Here is a 7,500-nt window from a genome sequence, read left to right on the forward strand (position 1 = left end):
TTTCAAAGTGTCTTACAGTACCAGGGGCGTGGAGCTCCAGGGGCTGCGGGTTGGGTGGCTAGGCCGGGGAGGGGTGCTTAAGTGTGGGTACACAGGTGTGGATGGAGGGCCTGGAGCCTGGTTCTTTTTCTTTTTCCTTTTTTTTTTTCAAAGTGTCTTACAGTACCAGGGGCGTGGAGCTCCAGGGGCTGCGGGTTGGGTGGCTAGGCCGGGGAGGGGTGCTTAAGTGTGGGTACACAGGTGTGGATGGAGGGCCTGGAGCCTGGTTCTCCTTAACCCTAGCCCTAGCCCCGGCCCCAGCCCTGACTCTAGCCCCAGCCCTTACCCTAACCCAACCTAAACCCTGCCTCCAGCCCTAACCCCAGCCCCAACCCTAACCCTAACCCCAACCCCAACCCCAACCCTAACCCTAACCCTAACCCTAACCCTAGCCCCAGCCCCAGCCCCAACCCTAACCCTAACCCCAGCTCCAACCCTAACCCTAACCCCAGCCCCAGCCCCAACCCTGATCCTGCCGGAGGGGCTGGAGCCCGGTTCTCCTTAACCCTAACCCCAGCCCCAACCCTAACCCTAACCCCAGCCCCAACCCTAACCCTAACCCCAGCTCCAGCCCTAACCCCAGCCCCAGCCCCAAACCGGCCCTAGGGCCTGGAGCCCGGTTCTCCTCAACCCTAACCCCAGCTCTAACCCTAACCCGGCTGGAGGGCATGGAGCCCGGTTCTCCTTAACCCTAACCCCAGCCCCAACCCTAACCCTAACCCCAGCTCTAGCCCTAACCCCAGCCCCAGCCCCAAACCGGCCCTAGGGCCTGGAGCCCGGTTCTCCTTAACCCTAACCCCAGCTCTAACCCTAACCCGGCTGGAGGGCATGGAGCCCGGTTCTCCTTAACCCTAACCCCAGCCCCAGCCCCAAACCTAACCCTAACCCGGCCGGAGGGGCTGGAGCCCGGTTCTCCTTAACCCTAACCCGGGGTCGGCTTGTTTGAGAAAGAAACCCAGGAATCGCCTTCTTTTCCCGAGTTAAGACGAAATACGGATTTTTGTAAAAAAAAAAAGATTTCCTTGGGCCAAACCAAGTTCAGACTCTTTAGTCCTTCATATATAGCCATTCCGAGTAGGTTCCATGCACAAAACCTCTTTAAATGGCCTTTTTTTGACAAAGAAACCCAGGAATCGCCTTCTTTTCCCGAGTTAAGACCAAATACGGATTTTTGTTAAAAAATGATTTCCTTGGGCCAAACCAAGTTCAGACTCCTTAGTCCGTTATGTCTATGTTCATTCTGAGTAGGTTCCATGCACAAACCTCTTTAAATGGCCTTTTTTGAGAGAGAAACCCAGGAATCGCCTTCTTTTCCCGAGTTAAGACGAAATACGGATTTTTGTTAAAAAATGATTTCCTTGGGCCAAACCAAGTTCAGACTCCTTAGTCCGTTATGTCTATGTTCATTCTGAGTAGGTTCCATGCTTAAACCTCTTTAAATTGCCTTTTTTGAGAAAGAAACACCGCAAAAGCTTTCCTTTGCGGAGTGATGTCGTTGCGCAGGGCATGAGTGCCTGGATGTTCTGAGAGGGGAGCAGGGATGAATGCTGGACCGAGGAGAGGTGCTGAAACTCGGCCTGGATGTGTGTCTGTGCGCAGGGCATGAGTGCCTGGATGCTGTGAGAGGGGAGCAGGGATGAATGCTGGACCGAGGAGAGGTGCTGAAACTCGGCCTGGGTGTGTGACTGTGCGCAGGGCATGAGTGCCTGGATGCTGTGAGAGGGGAGCAGGGATGAATGCCTGACCGAGGAGAGGTGCTGAAACTCGGCCTGGATGTGTCATTGCGCAGGGCATGAGTGCCTGGATGCTATGAGAGTGGAGCAGGGATGAATGCTGGACCGAGCAGAGGTGCTGAAACTCGGCCTGGATGTGTGTCTGTGCGCAGGGCATGAGTGCCTGGATGCTATGAGAGTGGAGCAGGGATGAATGCTGGACCGAGGAGAGGTGCTGAAACTCGGCCAGGATGTGTGTCTGTGCGCAGGGCATGAGTGCCTGGATGTTCTGAGAGGGGAGCAGGGATGAATGCCTGACCGAGGAGAGGTGCTGAAACTCGGCCTGGATGTGTCATTGCGCAGGGCATGAGTGCCTGGATGCTATGAGAGTGGAGCAGGGATGAATGCCGGACCGAGGAGAGGTGCTGAAACTCGGCCTGGATGTGTCATTGCGCAGGGCATGAGTGCCTGGATGTTCTGAGAGGGGAGCAGGGATGAATGCTGGACCGAGGAGAGGTGCTGAAACTCGGCCTGGGTGTGTGTCTGTGCGCAGGGCATGAGTGCCTGGATGCTGTGAGAGGGGAGCAGGGATGAATGCCTGACCGAGGAGAGGTGCTGAAACTCGGCCTGGATGTGTCATTGCGCAGGGCATGAGTGCCTGGATGCTATGAGAGTGGAGCAGGGATGAATGCTGGACCGAGCAGAGGTGCTGAAACTCGGCCTGGATGTGTGTCTGTGCGCAGGGCATGAGTGCCTGGATGCTATGAGAGTGGAGCAGGGATGAATGCTGGACCGAGGAGAGGTGCTGAAACTCGGCCAGGATGTGTGTCTGTGCGCAGGGCATGAGTGCCTGGATGCTATGAGAGTGGAGCAGGGATGAATGCTGGACCGAGGAGAGGTGCTGAAACTCGGCCTGGATCTGTGTCTGTGCCTGGACGTTATGAGAGGGGAGCAGGGATGAATTCCTGACCGAGGAGAGGTGCTGAAACTCGGCCTGGATGTGTCATTGCGCAGGGCATGAGTGCCTGGATGTTCTGAGAGGGGAGCAGGGATGAATTCCTGACCGAGGAGAGGTGCTGAAACTAGGCCTGGATGTGTGTCATTGCGCAGGGCATGAGAGACTGGATGCTGTGAGAGGACAAAAGCCGTGAATGCTGTCCGAGCAGAGGTGCTGAAACTCGGCCTGGGTTCTGTTTGTCTGTGCGCAGGGCATGAGTGCCTGGACGTTATGAGAGGGGAGCAGGGATGATTGCCTGACCGAAGAGAGGTGCTGAAACTCGGCCTGGATGTGTGTCTCTGGGCCGGGCATGAGAGACTGGCTGTTGGGAGAGGACGGCAGCCATGAATACTGGACCGAGGAGAGGTGCTGAAACTCGGCCTGGATGTGTGTCTGTGGGCAGGGCATGAGAGACTGGCTGTTGGGAGAGGAAAGCAGCCATGAATGCTGTCCATGCAGAGGTGCTGAAACTCGGCCTGGATGTGTGTCTGTGGGCAGGGCACGAGAGCCTGGATGTTGGGCATGAATCCCAGTTCAAAAAAAGGACCTTTTCTGAAAGAAACACAGGAATCGCCTTCTTTTCCCGAGTTAAGACGAAATACGGATTTTTGTTAAAAAATGATTTCCTTGGGCCAGAACAAGTTCAGACTCCTTAGTCCTTCATATATACATAGAGATATATCCATTCTAAGTAAGTTCCATGCATAAACCTGCACAAACCCGGATAAATGGCCTCTTTTGGGATCAAAACACAGGAATCGCCTTCTTTTCCCGAGTTAAGACGAAATACGGATTTTTGTTAAAAAGTGATTTCCTTGGGCCAGAACAAGTTCAGACTCCTTAGTCCTTCATATATACATACATATATATCCATTCTAAGTAAGTTCCATGCATAAACCTGCACAAACCCGGATAAATGGCCTCTTTTGGGATCAAAACACAGGAATCGCCTTCTTTTCCCGAGTTAAGACGAAATACGGATTTTTGTTAAAAAGTGATTTCCTTGGGCCAGAACAAGTTCAGACTCCTTAGTCCTTCATATATACATAGAGATATATCCATTCTAAGTAAGTTCCATGCATAAACCTGCACAAACCCGGATAAATGGCCTCTTTTGAGATCAAAACACAGGAATCGCCTTCTTTTCCCGAGTTAAGACGAAATACGGATTTTTGTTAAAAAGTGATTTCCTTGGGCCAGAACAAGTTCAGACTCCTTAGTCCTTCATATATACATAGAGATATATCCATTCTAAGTAAGTTCCATGCATAAACCTGCACAAACCCGGATAAATGGCCTCTTTTGGGATCAAAACACAGGAATCGCCTTCTTTTCCCGAGTTAAGACGAAATACGGATTTTTGTTAAAAAGTGATTTCCTTGGGCCAGAACAAGTTCAGACTCCTTAGTCCTTCATATATACATAGAGATATATCCATTCTAAGTAAGTTCCATGCATAAACCTGCACAAACCCGGATAAATGGCCTCTTTTGAGATCAAAACACAGGAATCGCCTTCTTTTCCCGAGTTAAGACCAAATACGGATTTTTGTTAAAAAGTGATTTCCTTGGGCCAGAACAAGTTCAGACTCCTTAGTAGGAACCATGCACACACCTCTTTAAATGACCTTTATCCCGGTTCAGAAAAACGCCAAAGTGTCAAAAAGTACCAGGGGCATGAAGCCCGGTTCAGAAAAACGTCAAAGTGTCAAAAAGTACCAGGGGCATGAAGCCCGGTTCAGAAAAACGTCAAAGTGTCAAAAAGTACCAGGGGCATGAAGCCCGGTTCAGAAAAACGTCAAAGTGTCAAAAAGTACCAGGGGCATGAAGCCCGGTTCAGAAAAACGTCAAAGTGTCAAAAAGTACCAGGGGCATGAAGCCCGGTTCAGAAAAACGTCAAAGTGTCAAAAAGTACCAGGGGCATGAAGCCCAGTTCAGAAAAACGTCAAAGTGTCAAAAAGTACCAGGGGCATGAAGCCCGGTTCAGAAAAACGTCAAAGTGTCAAAAAGTACCAGGGGCATGAAGCCCGGTTCAGAAAAACGTCAAAGTGTCAAAAAGTACCAGGGGCATGAAGCCCGGTTGAGAAATATTTTCTGAGTGCCAAAAAGTACCAGGGGTGAGAATCCCGGTTCAGAAAATTTTCTAAGTGCCACATAGTACCAGAGGTGAAAAAGTTTATAGTACCAGGGGTGATAAAGTTGGAAAAAATTTCTGTCAGAGAACGGGAAAAGGGGACGATGGGCCGAGTCAGCCCAAGGCCCGCCCCTATTCTCCCACACGACGAGGTTATTAGCAGACGACGAAAACACCATCTGCACGATTTCAGAAACCCAGTTTTCGGAAAAATATCTGAGTACCAGACTGGGACGGTGAATTGATAATCCGAAAGATGACACTTTCCACGGCCTGAAATGATGGAGGAAGGGGGCAAAAGCTCCAGCCTGGCTCCTGGAGGAGGGGTCCAAAGGCAAGAACGTGTGTCCGAGGATGGGTGCAGGAGAGCGGATTCAAGGCGCGGCTGACCGCTGGAAGCTCCAGGCTGGTTCTTTGAAGATGTGAGGCCGGCCTGGAGGAGAATGAGTCCGAGATAGGTGCTGGAGAGCGGATTCAAGGTGCGGCTGACCGCTGGAAGCTCCAGGCTGGTTCTTTGAAGATGTGAGGCCGGCCTGGAGGAGCATGAGTCCGAGGAAGGTGCTTGAGAGCGGATTCAAGGTGCGGCTGACCGCTGGAAGCTCCAGGCTGGTTCTTTGAAGATGTGAGGCCGGCCTGGAGGAGAATGAGTCCGAGATAGGTGCTGGAGAGCGGATTCAAGGTGCGGCTGACCGCTGGAAGCTCCAGGCTGGTTCTTTGAAGATGTGAGGCCGGCCTGGAGGAGCATGAGTCCGAGGAAGGTGCTTGAGAGCGGATTCAAGGTGCGGCTGACCGCTGGAAGCTCCAGGCTGGTTCTTTGAAGATGTGAGGCCGGCCTGGAGGAGAATGAGTCCGAGATAGGTGCTGGAGAGCGGATTCAAGGTGCGGCTGACCGCTGGAAGCTCCAGGCTGGTTCCTGGAAGATGTGAGGCCGACTTTGGCAGAGCATGAGTCCGAGGAAGGTGCTTGAGAGCGGATTCAAGGTGCGGCTGACCGCTAGAAGCTCCAGGCTGGTTCCTGGAAGATGTGAGGCCGACTTTGGCAGAGCATGAGTCCGAGGAAGGTGCTGGAGAGCGGATTCAAGGTGCGGCTGACCGCTGGAAGCTCCAGGCTGGTTCTTTGAAGATGTGAGGCCGGCCTGGAGGAGAATGAGTCCGAGATAGGTGCTGGAGAGCGGATTCAAGGTGCGGCTGACCGCTGGAAGCTCCAGGCTGGTTCCTGGAAGATGTGAGGCCGACTTTGGCAGAGCATGAGTCCGAGGAAGGTGCTTGAGAGCGGATTCAAGGTGCGGCTGACCGCTAGAAGCTCCAGGCTGGTTCCTGGAAGATGTGAGGCCGACTTTGGCAGAGCATGAGTCCGAGGAAGGTGCTGGAGAGCGGATTCAAGGTGCGGCTGACCGCTGGAAGCTCCAGGCTGGTTCTTTGAAGATGTGAGGCCGGCCTGGAGGAGAATGAGTCCGAGATAGGTGCTGGAGAGCGGATTCAAGGTGCGGCTGACCGCTGGAAGCTCCAGGCTGGTTCCTGGAAGATGTGAGGCCGACTTTGGCAGAGCATGAGTCCGAGGAAGGTGCTTGAGAGCGGATTCAAGGTGCGGCTGACCGCTAGAAGCTCCAGGCTGGTTCCTGGAAGATGTGAGGCCGACTTTGGCAGAGCATGAGTCCGAGGAAGGTGCTGGAGAGCGGATTCAAGGTGCGGCTGACCGCTGGAAGCTCCAGGCTGGTTCTTTGAAGATGTGAGGCCGGCCTGGAGGAGAATGAGTCCGAGATAGGTGCTGGAGAGCGGATTCAAGGTGCGGCTGACCGCTGGAAGCTCCAGGCTGGTTCCTGGAAGATGTGAGGCCGACTTTGGCAGAGCATGAGTCCGAGGAAGGTGCTTGAGAGCGGATTCAAGGTGCGGCTGACCGCTAGAAGCTCCAGGCTGGTTCCTGGAAGATGTGAGGCCGACTTTGGCAGAGCATGAGTCCGAGGAAGGTGCTGGAGAGCGGATTCAAGGTGCGGCTGACCGCTGGAAGCTCCAGGCTGGTTCTTTGAAGATGTGAGGCCGGCCTGGAGGAGAATGAGTCCGAGATAGGTGCTGGAGAGCGGATTCAAGGTGCGGCTGACCGCTGGAAGCTCCAGGCTGGTTCCTGGAAGATGTGAGGCCGACTTTGGCAGAGCATGAGTCCGAGGAAGGTGCTTGAGAGCGGATTCAAGGTGCGGCTGACCGCTAGAAGCTCCAGGCTGGTTCCTGGAAGATGTGAGGCCGACTTTGGCAGAGCATGAGTCCGAGGAAGGTGCTGGAGAGCGGATTCAAGGTGCGGCTGACCGCTGGAAGCTCCAGGCTGGTTCTTTGAAGATGTGAGGCCGGCCTGGAGGAGAATGAGTCCGAGATAGGTGCTGGAGAGCGGATTCAAGGTGCGGCTGACCGCTGGAAGCTCCAGGCTGGTTCCTGGAAGATGTGAGGCCGACTTTGGCAGAGCATGAGTCCGAGGAAGGTGCTTGAGAGCGGATTCAAGGTGCGGCTGACCGCTAGAAGCTCCAGGCTGGTTCCTGGAAGATGTGAGGCCGACTTTGGCAGAGCATGAGTCCGAGGAAGGTGCTGGAGAGCGGATTCAAGGTGCGGCTGACCGCTGGAAGCTCCAGGC

Source organism: Odontesthes bonariensis, unplaced genomic scaffold (assembly GCF_027942865.1).
Source record: "Odontesthes bonariensis isolate fOdoBon6 unplaced genomic scaffold, fOdoBon6.hap1 scaffold_111, whole genome shotgun sequence".
Lineage (NCBI taxonomy): Eukaryota > Metazoa > Chordata > Actinopteri > Atheriniformes > Atherinopsidae > Odontesthes > Odontesthes bonariensis.